We start from the raw sequence: 24,676 nt of genomic DNA, 5'->3' as shown, positions 1-24,676 counted from the left end.
TCATACGTTCAAAGTAATATATATATATATATACACACACACACACACACAGGAAACCTTATTCTTTGTCTATCAGATTATGCATTGAATTGGAACAAGCAGATTGCAGTCACACTATTAGCAAGTAGTTTTTAAAGATTATGTAAGCTACTTTATTGCTTGTTTTGTTTAGTCTTTATTTCTTCAGATTATTTGCATCCAAAAGCTTCTTTTTTGAAGGTATGGGTGAGTTATTATCAGATATTATCTTATGGGTTTTGCTTAAATTCGTCCCTTTTTTGGTTCTTCTGAGCAAGCAAAGTATACTGAATTTTCAGGGTTTTTTCGTGAGATTCCTGTAGTTTGGTCTGGTTAATCAATTTGTTTCTTTGGGATGGTTGTTGGGTGCTGAACTAAGAGATATATTTCTTTTTCTGGAAATGCTACTGGGATCTGATATTAGGTAGATAAAATGGAAGATCAATGTGGAGCTGAGCTAATGGTTTTCATTTGCAGACTGAACTTGATACTTTCTTTTTCTGGAAATGCAAGGAGTCTTATAACATAGGATACTTGTAGATAAAAGTGATAGGAAGCACTTTAATGTTGATCTTTTGCAATATTGATGATGATGCTTTTAGTACTCTTTTGGGTTTTGAGGCTGATGAGCCCTTTAATATTGATCTTTTGTAGTTCAGATTAGTTATTATGGGAGCTCTTGCAATCGACGCCGAAGATTTGGATTCGGATGTATACCTTGCTTTAGGACTCAAAAGATCAGGTAAAGGCACGACCGGAACTCCACGGATTTTAACACTTCTTTCTTCATTCCTTGAGAAATCTGTCAAGGAAAATCAGATGCAACCAGAGAGCAAAGGGTAAAGTCTTCCATGGCTTAAGAGTTCCCACCATAAGCATTCGACAGTATGTCGATCGCATCTTCAAGTATGCTTGGTGCAGCCCTTCATGCTTTCTTGTTGCATACATTTACTTGGATAGGTTTGGACAACACACTGATGTGCATTTGACTTCCTGCAATGTTCATCGGCTCCTTTTAACCAGTGTTATGGTAGCAGCAAAATTTATTGATGACTTGTAAGTTTTAACCATTCTCATTTCTCACAACTCATGGCCGATAATGAACGCAATGCAACATATTTTCGTGGGATCGTATATATTGGCTGATCTTAGATATCCTTTGAGCAAGAATTTCCTGACAAAGATGTATCCGTTTCACAGCGTTCATTCCGTTGTCTTTTGCAGGTATTTCAACAATGCATATTATGCACATGTGGGAGGCGTAAGCACAGCTGAGTTAAACAAGTTGGAGATGGAATTTTTGTTTAGTCTAGATTTTAGACTTCAAGTAAGCATCACTACATTCCAGAGGTACTGTTCTCAGCTGCAAAAGGAATCCGCAGATGGGCATCAAGTCGAACGGCCTCTCCGAGCTTGTGGGATTAAAGAGAGTTGGTCCAGCAAAAGTGATGCAGAGTGTGCTCCCACAATTGCAAGATGAAGATACAGAGTAAACCTCGTTGCGTCAGTAAGGTCCCCCTTGATTCTAGAATTCAATCAAGTTTGAGTTGGAGAACTTGGATGATTAGTTCACGTGCCAAACGTAGTCTTAGCAATCATTCTTGAAGAAACAGCAAGCTTGTTCCTTTGCATCATTTTTGTTATCATTTTATGTCATTGGGGCATTATTTCCCCCCCATATTTTATCATCTTCATTTCTTGGCAGTAGCTTGAACTTTTGTCTTTTGCACTATCCTTGTGCAAAATGCATGTTGTATATCAAATGCCGACTTTGTGGCCACGAAAATTAGTGCATCCAATGTATATTTTTCCAAGACTTGGTCAAAACTTTCACCGCCTTAGCATTTCCCTTTTATTAACGGCTAGTTTGAGATTAAAGTGAATCGTGGTTTTTTTTTATCGTATGCAGTTCAATTCTCAGAAATGATAGAGTGAAAAAGGGAACTCTCGTCTCTAGAGAGGAATATTTTACATGTAATCTCTATACATAATGAAATGTTGAACGAGTATAAAATACAGTGAGGCTTGGAAAATTTTAAAACATAATCTTACACTGCTTGAATCTACAGATTCAAGCCCCTTTGAAAATTTAGGTCGTTAAAAAAGCATCTGTGTAATCAAGGATGTTATAATTTTCCACCAATATTAAGCTATACTCAGTATGGTTACCTCATTTCTCCCAACATCAGTCATAAGCTTCGGATGTCTTTTTTTTATGGCTATTGTATCCGTGAGCCAAGACAATTTCAGATTAGCCAGCGAAATACATTCAACAGTATTACCTGGGAGGTCTCTCCAGTGCAACCCAATCGAACTTCCCTTTTCGAAAATCAGACAGGATACGGATGGCTGCTTGGTGGACATCTCCGTTGAACAATCTAAGGGCTAACTTATCAATAAATCTGAAAAAATGAAGATCCACAAAACTAAATCAATCTGGAATTCAGGTACACATAAATATCTGGATGAGTTTTAACTCCATGAAAGCTTCCTAGACCTTTTTCAGTGTGCATAAGACAGGCTTTTATTTGCTTGCAATGACAATGGTTGCTTATTTATTTTGTTGGCTTGTGCTTTTAGAATCTTTTACAGATCAACTAATTTTAGAAAGTTGAATTATAAAGTAGCAGATCAATAGATACATTTTACCGCTCAGACCATCCACATCAAGCTTGTAGCGGCTTTGAAAAGTTTTCATCCCTGTCAAGCACAAAACTAAAATCTATTAGCAGCAGCTAGTTTCAGCCAAAAGTTGAAAGCTCAATTCCAGTCATAGATTGTTGTAAACAGAAAAGATTCTCAAGGAAATATGTAAAGAACTATACTTGGGCAATTCAGAATTGCAAATCAACCAAAAATTTCCCTTCTATTTCAACTCTTCATTACCAAAGGAGTATACCAAATTGCTTGTAGTGCACTCTACAGCTCGGTATAAGCAACAATTTTAAGCAAAGCTAATTCTATTAGTTTGGATAAATTATTCATTCTGGCAAGTCTTCCATAGCTTCCTCATACATGGTTTGATGTCCATGAAGAAAATACCTTCAGTACACCTAAAATCTTCCACAGTTTTTTCTTAAAATCTTCATTATATATGGCATAAAAAACATCAGCTTATTCACAAAATGCTTGTGAGAGGGGGAAAAAATGTAAATGCATCCATTATATTCCTCCTGGAAAAGAACAAGGGAAAAATGAGTACGTTATTGAGTCATGATATGCCTATTGAGATACTCTACCCGGTTTTGAATCCCTATTATCTTATAACTTCTTCAATTCAGCTTCCCATGTCTATTTATAGTTCTTCAATTCATACTCTATGGTTATTAGACCATATTGATCAAACAAAAAAAAATAAAGGAATACCCTTTTTTCCACAAAAATTATTAGTTCTTCGTTTTCACCATCCGTATTAGTATAATTATACCACAGGAGTTACTATTTTCTGTCCTTAAATAACTTAAAAGATGCCAATGTTAACAGGCCTCTCAGATATAGCTTTCCAATATGCAATGTGATGCAAATCGAAATTGTGAAGCAAAATTCAATTTGACATGAAAGCCCAAGCTATGAACCTGAAGTGCTTTCTTGACAGAAAGGGAAAAGAATGACTGAATGAGTACCATTATGCATAATACATAAGTACATGCCTACTGTTGGAAGCTTTGCTAACATCTGAACAAGAATAGCAGCAACATCAGAAACGTCATAGGACCTCTCTCCAATGTCATCACAAATAGCAAGCTTTATTGCAGCTGCTTGATCACTAATTCGCATTGGGAGTATCCCAGGAGAATCCAGCAACTCAAGATCTTTCCCAAACCGATCCCATCTATCAAAAGATGTAAAGGGAAAAATATGAGTAATTCAAAAGATGCTTTTTCATGCCAAGCTTTAAATGAATTTCAATGTTGTTTTTTGGTCAAAACAAAGATACTCTTAATGGATGTTTATCCGAATGCGAAACAATTATAGTATACAATAAACAAAAAATTAACTACTAAAAACTGTAAAAGAACCCCAATAACGGTCAATGACAACACAATTCTAGACTTTTTAGGATTCCACAATACAATATTGGACCTTTTAAACTATTTGAATGCACTATATGACAGTTAATAAACCAAAACCAACCGAATACTAACTTCAGTTCCCTTGTAACTCCAGGTCTAGGAGCAGCTGCACACATTCTTCGTTTTAGCAAAAGGGTTGATCAAAAGTGATTTCCGACATTTGGATACCCGACTATTCCAGCTCGAACCTGGAAAAAAAATAAAAAAGGAACAACACCTATATTAACATTTGAGTATGAAGCTTTAGAGTATGGGTTGGGTTCAATACTGATTGATATATATGTACACTAAAGATATCATGTAAATATTTGATAACTTGGAAACAATCCAAAGTATCATTTGATAAATAAAGTTTACACATTTAAATAAACAACAGCAAAACACTTGCCAAAATATGCAGTGAATAAAAAAGCTAAGATACAACTCAAGAATGAAGATACATGCATGCAAACAAATGCAGTGAAACCCACCGGACGAGGAAGGAGACTTTTGGCTCTACGTTTAACATTTACTCCTTCTGCTAAAGACTTTGCCAATCGACTTAGCTTCATATTCCCCTGCGTTTACCAAATTCAGAAAAATAACTAATTGAAACGATCTTCAAACCACAAAAAGTAAAAAGGTCGAAAAAGAAAAGTCTTAATTCAAATACCATTCCAAGCTGCCCATTTGAGAAGACAACCTTGGTTCCCTGACTAGAGAAATACATTCCCCAAGCATTCCTATCCGCAGTGGATATCATGTCCTCTCGGTTTAAAACCAAAATCCTCATTCGATTACCAAGCCAAATCCATCTATTCACATTGCAAACTCAGCACATAGAGATTCAGCTAAACATTTGATGTGCTAACCAAATAGTGGAAACATCTAACCTGAGGATGTGTAGTAGATAAAGGAATTCTAGCATCCCGTACTTCTATGACCACATCCATTAACTTGAGTTTTTCTTTCAGTTCTTTTTCTGTTTTTGCAATATGCCCAGGATACCACTGCACCATTTTTAGAGCTCGATAAAAACATAACAATAAAGATAAAAACAGCCACCAAAGGCAACAGCTTTATACCTGGACTGGACGAAGTGCCCTGGTCCAGTAGTGAAGATCAGAATCAATTTCTACCCAATCAATTTCATTTTCGACCGAATCATTGACACTCCCATTTTCACGCCATGTTGGTATTTCACCTCCCACAATCTGCCACGTTTAGTAGGTGAATAGTGACTACAAATAATTAAAGCGATACCCCAAAATACATGAAATCATGGGTTATGTATAGGGGATAAAAATAAACTTGCCTGGATGGTGGGTGGAGGCTAGGAGAGATAACCTGCGGCTGAGAGAGCTTTCGTCTGAGAAAATTTGGGGTTCGGGTCTGGAGAGACTCGGCATTGAGTAAAGTGAGAGACATTGGAGCACGGCAGTAACCACCGTCCTGATAGCTGTAAAGCCATCGGAGTAAGCTCCAAAAGCTGCTCTTTGGTTCGAGTTCCTTTTTAGATAAAGTCTGGAAATTCAGGTCGGTTTCTTTAACTTAATGAACGATGAATTGTAGGACTGTAAGTGTGAATTTTAACTTCTTTATGTTCTTTTCGTGTTTGAGATAAGGATAGCTGAAACAAAGTTTCGGGCCCACAAAACAGCCCAAATACTTGGTCATCTGTTTCAGCTTTCAGACACACGACAAAACCATTCTCATTTCAGTCATTTGTTAGTCATCATCAATCCACCCATAATATATTGGGCCAATAATTTTCACACTAATTTCCCCCTGCGGTTTAGAAAGTTTTTTTTTATATTTTCTTTCTACTGATTGTTATTATCTCTTGAAATTTTGGGTATAAATATTAAATATATATAAATACATAAATGTTCGTTATTATTGTTTGCAGTGTAGATCTTTTGGTCACCTTGTTAGTAATTGTGTTGAAGCTAAGAAAGGTCCCTCGAAGAATAAGGAAGCTGTTTGGAGGAAAAAGGAGGCTCTTATTATCTCTGATTCTTCTGTTAAGGAGGGGGTTGATGGTTTCTCTGGTTTTGCTATTCAAAAGACTATTCCTAGTGAAGAGGTATCAAAGGATGTTAAGTTGATGGTGGGTAATGCTGAGATTTTAACTGTTCATGCTCTCCAGGACAACAACTCTGACCCACTGCATGGGGGAAATGGAAGTGCTACTGACCAATCTCTTTGTCTTGGTAAAGAAGTTCAGGGTGATATTCCTAAGCAACTACCTGTTCATGGCCATCTGGATAGTATTGAAGGCCATCTACTTGATTCAATGCCAAAGGATCAGGCCTTGGAGATGGGCACAGTTGGTATGGTAGTGGAGAATTCAAAACAGAGCATTACCACTGGTAGTAAGGAATTACTGGAGGATGATGGTAAGACTCTTTCCAAAGGGTCTGGGACAAGCTCTAACTGTGGTGGTGGAGGGTTTCCATCGCTGCAGGACTCCCTGATTCATAAAAAAAAGACAAGGGGAAGAAAAAAGATAACACTGGTTCATCCAGTAAAATGGAGGCAATTGTTGGAGGTGGTGCTATTATTGAGGGACCTAGGAAGGCTCGGGTTGCTTCTTTGGGGGTTGCAATGCTCCTCAATGAAATCAAAGCTAAGAAGAAGGATCATATGGATAAGGTTGATGTCAGTAGAGGTGGCCCTCCTATTTCTAATTAATGATCTTCAGTTTTTGGAATGTTAGGGGGATAATCAATTGTCTCAAGTTAGGTAAGGTGATGAGGAGGTTGGAGATGCTAAGGGTTGATGTGATCTGCTTGTTGGAAACTAGGGTTTGAAATGCTAATTTCTCTAAGATTATTGCTCCTTTGACTGTTGATTGTAATTATGCTACTAACTATGATTTTTTTGATGGGGGCAGACTCTGGGTGCTCTGGAAAAAGGATTTATCTTTCACTGTTTTAAGGAGTTATGATCAGGCTTTAACAATTGTAGGGGTTGTGGCTGGTCATAGTTTGGTTATTACTGCTGTCTATGGAAATAATAGTGGTTTTGCTAGAAGGGAGCTATGGGAATACCTGGAGACTTTAGAAGCTGACATTGGTTGTTCTTCTTGGATAATTGGGGGGAGGGGGACTTCAACATCATTGCTGATGCCCAGGAGAGTTCTGACTTTGGCAATCTGGGATTGCACAGTACCCCTGATATGGAGGATTTTAAGAGCTGCTTGGTGGATTTAGAGTTACTGGACCACCCCTTTTCTGGTCCACTGTACACTTGGTCTAATAAACAGGAGGGTTCTTTTCTGGCTCGCAAGCTTGATAGGATTTTAATTAATTCTCAATGGCTGCTGGATTTTCCTGATTCTGTTGTGGAATTTCAAGCACAAGGGGTCTCTGATCATTGTCCTGGGATCATTTGGACTCAGAAAAGTGCTTAAGTCCATAGGCCTAAGCCTTTTAAGTTTTTTAATTGTTGGTCTGCTCATGAGGGGTTCCTACAGGTTGTAAAGGATTCATGGCAAGAACAGAGTTGTGGCAATGCTATGCAGGTTTTGTTCAACAAAATGAAAAGACTTAAACCTTTGTTGAGGGAGTTTAATAGGAGCCACTTTTCTGATATCTCTGGTAGGGTAGCTGGAAAGAGAGCAGAACTTGATTCTATCCAACTTTATAATATTGCTAATGTTGATCAAAGGAGACTTGAGGAGGAGAAGAGAATCCAGGCAGACCTAATTACTTTAGAAGCTGTTGAATCTGATTTTACAAGCAAAAGGCTAAAGCTCATTGGCTTCAAGAAGGTGACCTAAATACCAGGTTTTTTCACTAGAGAGTTGAAGCTAATAAGAAGAGGAATACTATCAGATTTATAAAAGACGAGAATGGGGTGTATCATGAATCATTTGATGATATGGCTGCTGAACTTGTTAAGTTCTTTAAGAGCCTTATTGGTACTGCTGATCCATTAGTTAAGGGCTTCCCTGTTGAGTTTTTAAAACCTTTGCTGAATTTTTCCTTGCCTGATGGAGCTGTTGACTCCCTTGTTGGTGGAATTACTGATAAAGAGATTAAGGAAGCTCTCTTTAGGCAAGGTAAAGACAAAAGCCCTGATCCTGATGGCTTTACTTCTTGGTTTTTCAAAGCATCTTGGGAGATTGTTAGAAAGGATTTTCTTGCAGCTATAAGGTACTTTTTCTAGACAGCCTCTCTTCTGCCTGCTTTTAATGCCACCACTATTGTTTTGGTGCCTAAAACTTTAAATGCTTGTATGGCTAAGGACTTCAGGCCCATCTCCTGTTGCTTAGTGATCTATAAGACTATCACTAGGATTTTGGTTACTAGGTTAGCAGTCCACTTTCCTAGCATGATTTCACTTAATCAATCATCATTTGTTAAAGGTAGAAATATTGCTGATAATACCTTGCTTGCCCAGGAAATTGTTAGGGGGTACTCTAGGAAAATCTTTCTCTTAGGTGCTCTATTAAAATAGATTTGCAAAAGGCTTTTGACTCAGCCTGCTGGGATTTTTTGTTGGCTGTTCTGGATGCTTTGGGGTTGCCTGCTACTTTTTGTAGTTGGATTAAAGCATGTGTTACTACCCCTAGGTACTCTATTGCTCTTAATGGCACATTGGTTGGGTACTTTGAGGGTGCTAGGGGAGTCAGGCAAGGAGACCCCCTATCTCCATACCTCTTTGTGATTATGATGAATGTCCTTTCTTCTCTATTGAACATGGCTGTTAAGAATGGCATTTTTAAATTTCATCCGAAATGCAAGAGAATTTCCCTCACCCATCTGTGCTTTGCTAACGATTTGCTCTTATTCTGCCATGGGTCTCTGGATTCTGTATTGGGGGTTGTTAGCGTTTTACGTAAATTTTATGAACTTTCTGGCCTAAGACTGAATGCTATGAAGTCTGAATTATTTGCTTGTGGCCTGCCTATGAATATCTTGGAGCAGATTCAGTATGCTACTGATTTTAAAATTGGCCAACTCCCTGTTAGATATTTGGGAGTACCTTTGGTCACTCGTAAGCTTACTAGTAGAGATTGTTCAGCACTTCTTGTTAAAATCAAAAGCAGAATTGATCAATGGGCTAGTAGAAAACTCAGTTTTGGAGGTAGATTACAGCTTGTCAAATCAGTTTTGTTCAGCATTTTTGGTTACTGGAGTAGGCAGATTATTCTGCCTAAGGGTGTTATTAATGATATTGAAAAACTGTGCATGCGGTTCTTGTGGAAGGGCTGTGATATCCCAGCTTATGGTGCTCGAGTGAGCTGGAACCAGGTTTGTGCTTTAAAGTCTGAGGGTGGTTTGGGTTTAAGAAAGCTAACAGATTGGAGTAAAGCTTGTTGTCTTATGCTTGTAAAAAACATTCTGGCAGATGAGGGTTCTCTGTGGATAGCCTGGATAAAAGATTACTATTTTAAATCTGTGGACTATTGGAATGTTGATTCAAAGCCTCATTTCATCTGGATTCTGATTAAGCTGGTTAAGTTGAGGGATGAGGCTAGGAGGCTGTTTAGCCCGGTTCCTATCTGGTCACAGATCAAAGGCGGTTGGATTTGGGATAACATTCGTACAACAAGAGACAAAGTTGGGTGGCATAAGCTCATATGGTTTCCATCTCATATTCCTAAATTCTCTATTATTGCATGGATGGTGATTCTTGATAGATTGCCAACTAAGGATAGGCTTACCTGCTTTGGAATAGGAAATGATAATATTTGCGGACTGTGTTCTGGTAGTGTGGAATCTCGTAACCACCTGTTTTTTGAATGCTCGTTCGCAAGTGAGATTTGGAATGCTATTTTGCGAGATTGTGATCTTAATCCTCAGGCGTTAAGCAGCTGGGATGAGGCCTTGTGCTGGTTGATTTCGAATCTAAAGGGTAAGTCACTTCTTGTTCACATCCTTAAGTTGGCGTGGACTGGTTTTGTTTACCTTCTTTGGGAGGAACGTAATCACATGTATTTTAGGGGCGTGATTCGTTCGACTGCGGTAGTTGTGAATAGGATTCGAGAGGCTGTTCGAATTAAATTGTATAGTTGTTCCATAAATAGGGTAGATGATGTAAATAGGAGATTATGTTTAAATTGGGGACTGGTTTAGGCTATTTGCCTTGTTTTTGTAGCAGCTTGCTGCTTCCTTTGGATATATAAAATTCTACTTATCCAAAAAAAAAATGTTCGTTATCAAATGGCTGAGAATCTTAAATTTTTTTAAAAGAATATAAACAACCTTGATGAAAATTCCACCAATTTAAACTGTAAATACAACACACAGGTGTCCTCGCTGATTGCATTGTTTTACCAAGTAACCCACCATAAAGAAAGAAAGGCCCTTGCGACATATTATTACTAGTAATTTGCTGTTAAGTACAGTTCCATAATATAAACTAATATTGTTTGATTGTTTGTATCGCTAAGATCCAATCATATCAGCTTAATTTCAGGGGAATCTTGGACTAGTTGTTGGTTAGTTAAGACCGAGATTTTCTTTTGAAATCTAGATACCCTCCTACAGGCTAAATAGTTTGTTTGGGTTGAGACCCAAAAGCCGAAAAGATCTATCCGGTTAAACCAGTTAAACTTTTTTTTATATAATCTGTTAAGTATGGCTCATAAATATACCAGTAAAGAGGACAGGAGATGGAGCGGAGTGAGCGAAGCGAACATCAACTGTCCTTACAAAGAAAGTCTCGTTGTGGGGTTACGAATTATGTGGTTTGGGGGTGCGGGGGCGCAGCCCCGCGGTACGGTACAGGGTTAATTTTGTAATTATGTACCAGAGTTTTCTATTATAAATAGAGATGTAACCTAGACCTAAAATATCATTGAATAAAAACTTCTAGCGCTGCCTAGGCACCGAGGACGTAAGCACATTGCCGAACCTCGTAAAATTCTCGTGTTCTTTTGTTTTCTTTACCCGTTTTCGTCAACAATTGGTATCAGATGTCAGGAGCAAAATTCGAAGTCGCGAAATTCGATGGTCAGGGTAACTTCGGATTATGGCAAACGAGGGTGAAGGATCTATTGGCGCAACAAGGGATCTTGAAGGCTTTGCGATCTACAAAGCCGGTGTCGATGGATGAGGAAGATTGGGAAGAATTGCAACAGCGAGCGGCAGGAACCATACGATTATGCTTGGCGGACGAGGTCATGTATCACGTCATGCATCTATCGTCTCCAGACGAAATTTGGAGGAAGTTGGAAAGTCAGTTTATGTCCAAATCCTTAACGACAAAACTGTATCTGAAGCAGCGGCTGTATGGGCTGAAGATGCAGGACGATCATGATTTGGCGCAACACGTGAATGTCTTCAATCAAATCGTTTCTGATCTGGCTCGGCTTGATGTGAAAATTGAGGATGAAGACAGAGCGATGATTCTGTTGTGTTCGTTGCCTCCCTCTTACGAACACATGGTGACTACTCTTACATATGGGAAAGAGACTATCAATGTTGAGGAGATTACTGCAGCCTTGTTGGCTCACAACCAGCGGAAGCAGAATGCAGGGGAAAGCTCTCAAGCCGATAGCTTATATGTCAAGGGTAATCGAGATCGTGGACGGAAGCCAGAGAAGGCAGGGTCCGGGAAGCGGAATTCCAGATCCAAATCCAGGGATAAGAAGACGATTCACTGTTACAAGTGCAAGGAGGCGGGACATATGAAGCGAGACTGTCCGAAGTTGAAAAAGCAGACAGATGAGAAGCGTGATGGCTCATCCAAGTCTGTGAACGTGGTCGAGGATGATAATTCTGATTGCAGTGAGGGTGATATGCTTTCTATTTCAACGACACAATTGACGGATGCTTGGATTCTTGATTCTGGATGTTCTTATCACATCACGCCAAATAGGGAATGGTTTTCGACATACATGCCGGTTAATTCTGGTTCGGTTTATTTGGGTGATGATCGATGTTGCAATATTGTTGGTATTGGTGATGTCAGAATTAAGATGCACGATGGCTCCGTTCGGACGTTGAGTGGTGTTCGACATATCCCAGACTTGAAGAAGAATTTGATTTCCTTGGGCACTTTGCACAAGAATGGTTTTATCCCTAAGGCTGACGAGGATAGGGAAACCATTCGGATTGTTAAAGGAGCATTGACTGTGATGAAAGGCAAGATGACTGCAGGGAATATCTACAGATTGTTAGGGAGTACCGTTGCAGGTGGAGTTCACTCTGTTGAGTCCTGTGATGATACGACAAAATTGTGGCATATGCGCCTTGCTCATCTTAGTGAACGTGGTATGGCAGAATTACACAAGAGAAACTTGTTGCATGGTGTCAAAAGCTGTAAGCTCGACTTTTGCAAGTATTGTGTTCTTGGTAAACAGACTAAAGTCCGTTTCAAGACTGCGAAGCACACAACTCAAGGGATTCTTGATTATGTGCATTCTGATGTATGGGGGCCTTCCATGACATCGTCTTTGGGTGGATCTAGGTACTATGTTACTTTTATTGATGATTTTTCACGGAAAGTTTGGGTGTATTTTTTGAAACAGAAATCTGAAGTTTTTAAGAAGTTCAAGCTGTGGAAAGCTGAGGTAGAAAACCAAACAGGACGAAAAATCAAGTGTTTGCGGTCTGAGAATGGTACGGAGTACACAGATTCACAGTTCCTACAATTCTGTAAGGAGCATGGGATTCAGAGGCATTTTACAGTGCGCAAGACACCACAACAGAATGGTGTTGCGGAACGAATGAACAGGTCGTTGAATGAAATAGCCAGATGTTTGCGGTTGAATGCGGGGCTTCCCAAACACTTCTGGTCTGAGGCTGTTAACATGGCGTGTTACCTTATCAACAGATCGCCAAGGGCATCGCTGGCTGGGAAAGTTGCAGAAGAGGTATGGACTGGTCATGATGTTAGTTTTGATAACTTACGGATTTTTGGTTGTCCTGCTTATGTGCATGTACCTGCTGATGAGAGATCCAAACTTGATGCAAAATCGAAGGAGTGCATTTTTCTGGGTTACAAGAAAGGTGTCAAAGGATTCAAGTTCTGGGATCCAGTTGCGAAGAAAGTTGTGATTAGTAGAGATGTCGTTTTTGATGAACAATCCATGTTGCAACAGAAGCAAGACACGACAGTGGTGGATTTCGAGCAGTTTCCAGTTGAGAAACCAGAAACTTCTCAACCGACTTCTGGTGGTTCCACTACGGATGATTTGCAGGATTATAGTCTCGCCAGAGACAGGGTGAGACGGACGAATATAAAGCCTCCGAACAGATTGGGTTTTGAAAACTTGGTATCTTTTGCACTTATTGTTAGCAGTGATGATCCGGTTACTTTTCATGATGCCGTTACTAGTCAGGAAAACGACAAGTGGATGGCAGCCATGGTTGAGGAGATGGAGTCTTTGAATCACAATCGCACATGGGAGTTAGTTCCCCTTCCTGAGGGTAAGAAGCCGATTGGTTGCAAATGGGTGTATAAGAAGAAACCAGTAGTTACAGAAAAAGAGGGGGAGAAGTTCAAGGCTCGTTTGGTAGCGAAGGGTTTTTCACAGCAGAAAGGAGTTGATTATGATGAAATCTTTTCTCCTGTGGTCAGGCACACTTCAATCCGAGCAGTACTTGCATTGGTGGCTAGTTGGGATTTGCATTTAGAGCAGATGGATGTTAAAACTGCTTTTTTGCATGGTGATTTAGAGGAGCAGATCTACATGCGGCAACCTGAAGGTTTCACTCAACCTGGAAACGAGCATTTAGTTTGCAGATTGAAGAAATCTTTGTACGGGTTGAAACAGTCTCCGAGACAGTGGTATAAACGGTTTGACTCCTATATGATCAAGATTGGCTACAACCGATGTGAGTATGATTGTTGTGTCTATGTTAAGAGCCTTGATGATGGTTCTTTTATTTTTCTATTACTGTATGTTGATGATATGCTGATTGCTGCGAAGAACATGGATGATGTTATCGGTTTGAAAACTTTATTGAGTCAGGAATTTGATATGAAAGATTTAGGTGCTGCAAAGAAAATTCTTGGAATGGAAATTTGCAGGGACAGAGACTCAAGGAAACTACGGCTATCTCAACGGGGTTATGTTGAGAAAATGCTAGAAAGGTTTGCGATGAGCAGCGCGAAACCAGTTAGCACTCCATTGGCGAATCACTTTAAGCTCTCATCAGAACAGTGCCCCAAGACAGATAAGGAAGATGAAGATATGGCAAAGGTTCCGTATTCTAATGCTGTTGGCTGCTTGATGTATGCGATGGTATGTACTCGTCCTGATTTAGCTCATGTTGTTAGTCAAGTTTGTAAGTACATGTCTAAACCTGGTAAGCAACATTGGGAAGCAGTCAAGTGGATCTTTCGGTACTTAAAGGGTACTGTGGGACATGGAATTGTTTTTGGGAGTCAGCGGGATAATCCTTTGGTTGTAGGATATGTGGATTCAGACTATGCAGGTGACTTGGATAATAGAAGATCTACGACAGGGTATGTCTTTACTCTTGGTGGAGGGCCTATTTGTTGGAAGTCTACTGTTCAATCTATTGTGGCTTTATCTACAACTGAAGCTGAGTACATGGCAGCGGCTGAAGTTGCAAAAGAAGCTTTATGGCTTACTGGTTTAGTGAAGGAGTTGGGTGTTCAACAAGGTGGAGTTCAGTTGCTTTGTGATAATCAAAGTGCTATTCACTTGGCTAAGAATCAGGTGTATCGTGCTAGAACTAAACATATTGATGTAAGGTTCCACAAGATCAGAGAGTTGGTTGCATCTGGAGAGGTTTTGTTTTAGAAGGTACATACTGATGAAAATGCCGCTGATATGTTCACTAAGCCAGTTACGACAGACAAGTTCAAGCATTGCTTGGACTTGTTGAATGTTTCGAGTTGTTAAAGAATCAAGGTAACCCAACCCACATTGAATTTTCCAAGAGGCAGGATATTCGCCAAGGTGGAGATTTGTTAGGTATGGCTCATAAATATACCAGTAAAGAGGACAGGAGATGGAGCGGAGTGAGCGAACATCAACTGTCCTTACAAAGAAAGTCTCGTTGTGGGGTTACGGATTATGTGGGTTGGGGGTGCGGGGGCGTAGCCCCCGCGGTACGGTACAGGGTTAATTTTGTAATTATGTACCAGGGTTTTCTATTATAAATAGAGATGTAACCTAGACCTAAAATATCATTGAATAAAAACTTCTAGCGCCGCCTAGACACCGAGGACGTAAGCACATTGCCGAACCTCGTAAAATTCTCGTGTTCTTTTGTTTTCTTTACCCGTTTTCGTCAACATAATCCAATGAGTTTTAATGTTTTTTGGTGTGGGAATGAGTAAATTATTCAGATGCCATTAACAGATGGACACGACAGTGGTGTGTAAAGAGCGCGCACGAGTTCCATCGAGACACGATGGCGCTGCACCTGCATGGCTGCCAAGTGTTTCCATGGATCCGACGCATGTTATTCAGCGGAGATGCTCAGTTTCCATCCATGCAGTTTGCACATACAAGTTTCACAGCTTACGACGGGTAATTAAAAATGATTGAATGAAACAGTCAAAGGGGGCGGGGGCCTGTGATAGAGTGCACACCCTCAATCGCAACACAAAACGTGGTTTCAGTCCTTTTGGTTGTACGTACTTCTTTTGAAGTGTTAATTGTGGAATGTCGCGACTCCAACAAGGCATGCAAAGCCCCAATCTGAACATACAGCTTTTACAGAAGTTGGGGTTTTCAGTTTTCGCTTTCTGGTTTCCACCTTTTCTCTATCGACACAAAATTGGAAGCGAACAAAGGAACTCCTAACTATCGATTTCCCCCACACCCAAAAAGATTTCCGACATCTAAATGACATGTTGCCCCATCTATGCTTTTTATATTTCCCATCAGCTTACATGCCTTTCTCCACTTTTATGCTTTGATTTTCTCCACTTCAATCACTAAACATAAAAAAATATCTAATATCTGAATTAGTGAAATATTAGTCCCATTTTTTTTTTGGGAAATATTGATTTAAAAAAAACTTTAAAGGATCATAATTTTATTCTCGGATGTCATTATCATAATGTAACACTTGAACTATAATTGTGTTTATTATTATAGTATCTATGAATCAAATTAATACTTATGAATGTTTCTTAAAAAATCTTACCTATTAATATATAATAATAATAATACATAAAATGATGTTTTGATATCTAAGAGCGTCAATCCAAATTTCATAACAATGCTCAAAATGATAGCTCAAATATTTATATTAAATACTTTGATAAAATATAGATATCACATTGAATATTTCAACGATATTTGTACATATTAAATATTTTATTAAAATACATGTATTATATTGTATACTTTATTATACGATATATAACCCATTGAGCATTTTAATATATATATATATATATATATATATAGTTATATAGTTTGTAGATGTGTCTGTAGACGTAGGGTAGGTTGGACGGTGAAGAGGAGCATACACGTAATTCAGTTTAATTTTGACGTTATTGTAAAAGGAAACAAGGCAAATTAGCGAGGACAGTAAAAAAAAAAAAAAAAGGAGGAAATTTAACACTGGGAGACAAGGAATTATCATGAGGCGATTTTCCAGAAAAATCAATTTTTTAATTATTTACGTTTTAGACACCGTTAGAGAAATAATTACATATCTAGCATCTTTTGCATAAAGTCGCAAACCATGCATCGTGCTTTACATTAATGCGGTGCCACGTGGGGTAAGGCGCGGCCCATGCACCGCATCTTACGTCAGCTTAAGCCACATCAGCGTAAGGCGTGGTGCATGGGTCGTGCCTTTCATAATTAATCCGGATCGTTCACACTCCCCTATCCGACCGTTCACACTCTCCATCCCATCCTATAAATACCATCCATCTCACATATTTTCACCACATCAAATCTTCTCAAATCCTCTCAAACCATATCAAAAACCAAACCCTATCAAATTTTATTTAGAAGGTATATATTATATTATATTATATTATATTATTTATTATATTATATTATATTATATTATATATATTATATTATATTATATTATATTATATTATATTATATTATTATATTATATTATATTATATTATATTATATTATATTATATTATATATATTATATTATATTATTATATTATATTATATTATATTATATTATATTATATTATTATTATTATATTATATTATTATATTATATTATATTAATATTTTAGTATTTTATTTAATTATTTTATATATATATTTTTTGCAGTTATAAAATAGAAGACAATTTACTTCGTTTGGATGAAAATCATATATCGAGACATTTTGCTGATATGGTAACATTTTTAAATTTTATTTTAATTTAAATTATTAGTAATAATTTATTTATTTATTATTAGTTTATTTATTAATTTTTGTAATTATTAATAATTTTAGGAGAGCGACTATATATTAGATCATTTTATTACAACCTTAAGTTAGCGATACCAACCCGCGTCTGGCCGTATATAGTCGAGGCTGGATTCGGTTACATAGCTAGATATGAAGGCCACTGTAGGATAGAATAAAACCTGATTTCTACATTAATCGAGCGGTGGAGATCGGAGACAGACACATTCCATCTTCCGTGCGGAGAGTGCACGATTACGCTGGAAGATGTTTCCATGCACTTGGGGCTTTCGGTAGATGAAGATGTGCTTTCAGGGGTGGTGCACGATAACTGCAATTCTTTGTGCCAGAAATATCTAGGAGGTGTCCCGCTAAATTTTAACGGTGGTTAGATTCCATTAAATTGGTTGGATGCAAATTTCCAGAATGTGAGTGAACACGCCTTGGAGGATCAAGTTAAAAAGTATGCACGGGCATGCATACTACAGCTGATAGGAGGGTTGCTGATGTCGAACAAATTGCGCAACCAAGTTCAATGTATGTGGTTGCGGTATCTCGGCGATTTTCATCTGGCTGGATCACTGAGTTGGGGCTTGGCAGTTTTAGCATTCATGTATAGGGAGATGTGTCGAGCTACTAACTACAGGAAAAATGCTATCGGTAGATATCTCCTTCTACTGCAGTCTTGGGCATGGTATCGCATGCTATTTTTATGTCATGTTGTGAAGAACCATTCGTATTCCCACTACTATTGATGTAATTACAATACTGATTTCGTATATTAATCATTTTATCTAGTATATAATAAAAATTATTTCCTTGAATAGGTGGTCTATTGACAGAAAAAATCATCAGGATATACCTGATGAATTAGAATTAATGATGCTACTAATTGATCAGAAGACTGGCACAGAGGTATGTATTTAAATGTTTGAAAATCTATTTTGTATTATAGTTATATAATTAGATCATTATTTTGATACGAATTATATATATTTGTTTTAGTTTGAATGAGCTCCTTATTATAATGATGATATGAGGATTTGCATCCCATATGAGTTAAGGGACCCATTAGATGTTTGGATGGTGATGGTCCCTCTGATTTGTTATGCGATTGTCGAGTGACACCCCACTGATCGCGTGCTCCGACAATTTGGTTTTGTACAATCAATTCCCGAAGCACCTAAAAATCTCGACTAGTTGCATAACACCGACCAACTCGGTAAGAAATATATAGATTGGCTGCTAAAACATTATGAGTGTGTCATGATATGGGAGGATCGATGTCGCCGCATTCCCCATAAAAAAGTCATTTATGTGGACCATTTGACGGTTACAGATGCACGAGGACAGAGCATTCATCGATGTCAATAGAGACGTGCATCGTCACAACCCCATCATCCCCCGACTCGTGGACGGAGATCAGGTGCTTCCGGTTCATCGTCAACTGCAGCATTGAAACCTTCACAACAACCACCGTCTGCAACGATGTACACCCTGCAGCCAGTTCATATGCTGCCACCACCGTTCCCATACCAGATGCCTGCCACAACCACAGAGTTATATGACCCATCCTGGAGGATATTATGATGCTATGTTTGTATATCTGACTTGGGGTTCATATACTGGTTATTTGGCGAGTCCAGCCTCACCATCGATGGTCGCCTCACAAACACCTCCTGTACAATTTTCTTACTCATCGATGTCTATGTTTTCTCTATTTTCCCAATTTTCTATGAGCGGTGGGATAGTCAGTCATATACATCTAGGGTCTTTATTCTATGGAGGTGTTAGTTCATCATCAGTTCCTCATCAACAAAATGTATCTCCTCCTGACGACGACGACGACGACGATGATGGTGATGATGATGACGATGATAGTGAGGAGTCAGAACCAGTTATACGAAGAAATCCTCCTCGAGACATACAACTACCGCCCTACGAAACACATTCGCACCACAGACATCGATAGTTTTTGATATTTTTTTTATATTTGTATTTACTTGTTTGTTGGAAAAATATTTGTAATTTTTATTTATTTATCATTTAATACTTAATTTATTTTGTTAATTTTGTTTATTACTTAATTCAAGTGAATGATGACGATCATTTAGTGCTTTTTAATTGTTTTTATAATAATAATAGTAAATATATGTATAAAAAATAATTGTCTTTTAAAAGTTTATTGTATTTAAAATTATATTCAAATACCGAATTGATATTAGTTTGATAAAATTTAATAATTGTCTTTGATAATTCAAAATCAACAAATTTTTGTTATCGCTGTTCGACTGACTCTTGCTTGTTCGTGAACAAATACGTGTTTTAATCACATATTATATTTTTAGAGTAAAACTCTTATAATTTTGTTAAGTTTGTCACTATTATCTCTTTTATTTTAATCAAATATAAAGCCAAAGTCAAATCCCATTGTACCAATAAAAATGTGTCATATAAACCATAGCGTTGTACAAATCTCATTTTTCTTAATAAAGTTGTAAAGCTAATAGATGTCAAATCTTTGAATAGTTCTTCTTTATCAATGTTGATGGATAATTTGACTTTGAATAGTTCTTCTTTATCGTTTTCTTGTATTATTTTTTTGTTTAATTTAATCAGTGGTTATCAAATGACATTAAATTTAAGTAAATGTGAATTAAATTACAAGAACTATTCTTTGTTAAAAAACAACTACATCAGTTCTTCATCAATGGTTACTTGATGACAAAAGAAGTGGACATGTTTTTCTACTATGTCATGGGTTTCTATAATCCCCACATCTTTTGTTTTGTCTAGATATTTCTAGAATATCAATATCACAATGAATTCGAGTGGATTTTGGACGACCACTGTCCCTCAATAAACCCACAAAATGGTTTACGAGATCTCAAATTCGTATACCTTAAACACTTCTGATAGTAGGTATACGAGATCCACAAAATGGTTATAGTCTTGACGGGTATGCGAGTAAGCTGTTATCACATGAGAGCATAGATATTTCAGAGATTGAAAAAACCCACAGTCGCACCATCTGTCTCGTAGATTTACTCTTAACGAGTTAGCTTCAATCCCTTAAAAGGGTCGTGGCATCTCTGTGACACGAAACAATTCATGCGTTCTAGAGAAGCTTGTTACAGACATTTCATTTGATGCAACAATTCTTTTTTGTAGATTTCTAACTAATCTAGGGTGATATACATGACCGCTTTGCATCCATGTTTGAGCTTGTCCCTCGAGCTTCTTAAAAATCGCTCCCAAACGAAAATATGTCTTTTTTACCAAAGTCTTTACAGGTAAATGACGTGCCCCCTTTAAGGTCGAATTGATTGCCTCAGCCAAGTTGGCTGTCATGTGTCCATATCGATACCCACCATCATATGCATTTGTCCATATTTCTTTATTGATGAGGCTGATGTAATCGTATCATTCCTTGTTCTTCGCCCGTAAATCTTGAAGCATGGATTCAAATGTTTGAGGTAGTAGTTCGTAACCTAAGCATAAAATGTAGAACTTACTAACTTTATTTCTATAAAAAATGAAAATGATTGAAAGAAAAAAATAATAACAGTTTCACTTACCCATGCGCACAAGTAATTGACGCTCATCATTCTTCTTGAACCTTCAATGGTAGTTTGTAGCAATGTGTCGGATACATTACCTATGTTGGACATAGGGTGGTTGCCACATTGGACCCAAAGACTCTATTGCTACTTTGATCCTAGCTCCGCGATCTGAAATGACACAAAATTTTCCCTCGTGATAACATGTGAGCGTAAGTTTCGGAGGAAAAAAGTCTAAGAATATGTATCTTCTTCTTCAACAAGGGCAAAAACAACTGGAAGAATGTTGCGATTACCATCTTGGACAACTGTCAATAGAAAAACTTACTTATATTTTCCATAAAAGAAAGTCCCGTCGATCTGAACAAGAGGCTTGCAGTATTTCACAGCATTAATGCACTGTGGGTAAGTCCAAAAAAGCTAGTATAATTGACATCGATCACGAAGAACTCGATCATTTTGGTATGCGTGGCAAGTTTCAAAGTCCACAATTATCCCAGGATTCAACCTCCACACTACCCTAACTAACTTGGAAGTTCGTTGTAAGATGCATCTCATTCGTCGTGAAGTTTTTTAATTGCACTATGTTTTGCCAACCATGCTTTTCTGTATGATACGGAATACCCATACTGTAATTGTATAGCTGGAATCGACACAACAATAGCTATATGAGAGCTTGTTTTTTACCATGGCATGATGGCTTGGCATATCACTTCAGAGTCCAAGTTGGGATGATCTTGGTTGATCCTTCTAGCACAACATGTGTGAGGATCGTTGTATATCATTAGTTCCTATCTATTTTTTTCATCTTCCTCTTCGATACGTGAACCATCCAATTGCATTTGTTTTCACGTTAGACATAGTGACAAATATACTTTTCGGTCGTAGAGCGGTCGAATTTGGACTGAACAGAATTACGGATATTATATTTTTTATTGCCATCATCGTTTCTTCTTTGCTTGAAAACTCAATGCCTAAATATAACTCACCATTAATTATTGATGTGTTAAATCCATAGTCACTGAGATTAGGCATATCCGCAAATTCTGGCCCGTACATTGCACCATAGTCAGCTTCATACATATGTGTTGGAGGTTCAGTTTGTACCATATTTGTGGGAATTTCATCTACATCATCATCATAATCGGAGTTGAATTGCAGTGATTCTGGGTGAACGAATAGTCCAGTCTCAACACCTGGCTCACAAAATAGTTTTTTCTAGTGGAGATAAGGGTTCCTCCATGTTGTCCACATTTAGGTCGAACAACATGGTACTTGCATGCCTTCCCTTTGATCTAGAGGGCATCTCGACATTGAGATCAAAAAAGCTCGTAGTAGAATGCCTCCCTTGAAGCTTGAAGCCTTCGTGTCAAATAGAAACTGCACAGATTGTTGCGTTGAGGACATCTCCATATTTAGGTCAAAGAAATTGGCAGATGAATGCCTTCCCCTTGAACTGGACGCGATGTTACCACACGGATTGTTTGTGGACCTACCTCGGTACAGATCGTAAGGAGTTATTGATGAATATCTCCCCCATTGAACTTGATGAGATGGCACCATGATGCGAATTTCCCATTATGACATTAAAATCATTACACATTACTGTAGTTGGGCTGTCAACTTGATCAGCTTGTTCAACCAGCCCATAGTGGGAGTTTAATGACAGACCCCGAACAACACGCACTTGAACAAACTTTGTATACATCTCCGTATCGGCGTCTGAATAATGATTTTGAGAATCAACCATCATTTCAACATCATCATCGTTCAATAGTTCGAACGCTGTATAAGTTAACGGAAACAATGATGTTGGAAATATGTACTGAAGCGACGACAGTCTTCTAGTACTTCCAACATGAACCTTCCTTGAAATCATCGCTATCAGCTCCTCTAGAGTTATGTTTCTCTTGAAGGATATTTTAACATAATGATTTGATAAGAACACAAAGTCGGTTTCATCTTCCCGAATTTCTCCATCATAATAAACAATAGCTAAAATTCGTGTCATTCTTAGAGTTTGAAAGGGAAACAGTCTTATATTTGCAAAAAAAAAAAAACCTGAAAAAAATCATAATTAAATAAATAATATATGAATTAAAATATAACGCAATAATTGTTTACAAATAAATGTAAATGATTTAAATAATATAATTTTATATTATTACAGTATCAACAAAAAATATTTCTACGTATGCTCCCGCTTTCCAATTTTACAACCACAAAAATTAATTGAAAATAATTAGTACAATAAATTTTTTCAAATAATCATATATAAAAAATATTATATATTAAAAAAAGTTACCTTATAACGAAAGATCAAATGAACTTCTGAATCAAAGATAAGAGGATTGTTGGGTGATGTTTACGGGTTCAGAAGATTGTTGTGTGATGTTTACGGGTTGAGAGGATTGTTGTGTGAATGTTTACGAGTTGAGAGAATATCATTTATAGCCGAGAAAAAGTTTAAAAGCCGAGAAATTCAGATACAATTATAAAAGGCGCGGCCCATGCACCGCGCCTTTCTGGCGCGTGTGTCAGCCGACAGAAAGGCACGGCCCATGCACCGCGCCTTACGCTGATATGGCTCCTGCTGGCATAAGGTGCGGTGATGTGGTGCCACATCGTGTAAGACGCGTTGCATGGGTCACGCCTGTCTGCAAAGGATTCTAGATTCGTAATATTTTCTCTAACGGTGTTTGACACATAAATAATTAAAAAAATCATGGATTTTTTTGAAAAATCGGCAATCAAGAACTACATAAACACAATTTTAACTTCATATTTTATAACCAAATAGATCAATTTTAAACTACTTAAATTTATATTGCAGAAGCCACTGGCTGAGGAAGTCAGATTTTATTTATTTGCTAACAGAGAGGGCAGATGTATCGTAATAGTACGTACTTGTAAGGGCATGGTATGTCCGGAGAAGGACACTAAAAATCTCTCTTTCAAGCGATGAAACTAACCAGAGAAAGAGCATAGCCTAAGCTAGGAGCTCGGTGAGTCAGCAAGCCATACCATATCTTATCTGTACCTACCGCTAGCAAATTTCATTTATAAGAGGCATCCGTACGTACGGCCACTTTCTACACTCTATACATACACAATTTCCCTTTGGTTTTACCTATTCATAACTAGGCTGAATTTTAGATGGCTGGTCCTGCTTTCTCGCCCCAATCACCTGCAACCATCCCAAGGCTACATCGTTTACGAACTAAACTAATATATCTACTTCTTCAAGAATGTGGGTGTGGAAACCATAGAGATGATTAGTGACGGTTTTAGCTTTTCGCGGGTAGAAGATCAGGGTCAGTACTTGGGTGTTCCACTTCTACATCAGCCTGTTACAAAAGCGACTTATCAATTCATTATTTAGAAAATCCGGGATAAATTATCTTGATGGAAAGCTAAATTTTTATCTTTGTTGGACGAGTAATTCTTGTCAAATCGGTGTTGGCAGCCTTGCCTTCCTATGCCATGCAGACCTGTTTTCTTCCAAAAAGAGTATGCGATGAGATGGAAAAGCTAATTCGTCGATTTCTTTGGGGAGGTACGGAAGAGAAGCGGGGTATCCATTTTGTGAAATGGGAGGATGTGAGTTTATCGGAAGCAGATGGTGGTCTTGGAATTAGGTGTCTTCATGTTTAATATAATGCTTTTTTGATGAAGGTTGCATTCTGTATTATCTCAAGTAGGGAGCAATTGTGGGCTAGAGTTCTTCGTGGA

At 38.0% G+C, this 24,676-nt stretch overlaps 2 pseudogenes; one reads left to right on the top strand and one right to left on the bottom strand.

Annotated features, from left to right (window-relative positions):
- Positions 1-1,831, top strand: LOC120158328 (annotated as a pseudogene).
- Positions 1,832-3,414: 1,583 nt separating this feature from the next.
- On the bottom strand, positions 3,415-5,583 carry LOC120158353 (annotated as a pseudogene).
- Between the last annotated feature and the right edge of the window lie 19,093 nt (positions 5,584-24,676).

Source organism: Hibiscus syriacus, unplaced genomic scaffold, assembly GCF_006381635.1.
Source record: "Hibiscus syriacus cultivar Baekdansim isolate YM2019G1 unplaced genomic scaffold, ASM638163v2 tig00111311_pilon, whole genome shotgun sequence".
Classification (NCBI taxonomy): domain Eukaryota; kingdom Viridiplantae; phylum Streptophyta; class Magnoliopsida; order Malvales; family Malvaceae; genus Hibiscus; species Hibiscus syriacus.
Note: the sequence above shows the minus strand (reverse complement) of the source record. Positions and strands in the feature narration are given on the sequence as shown.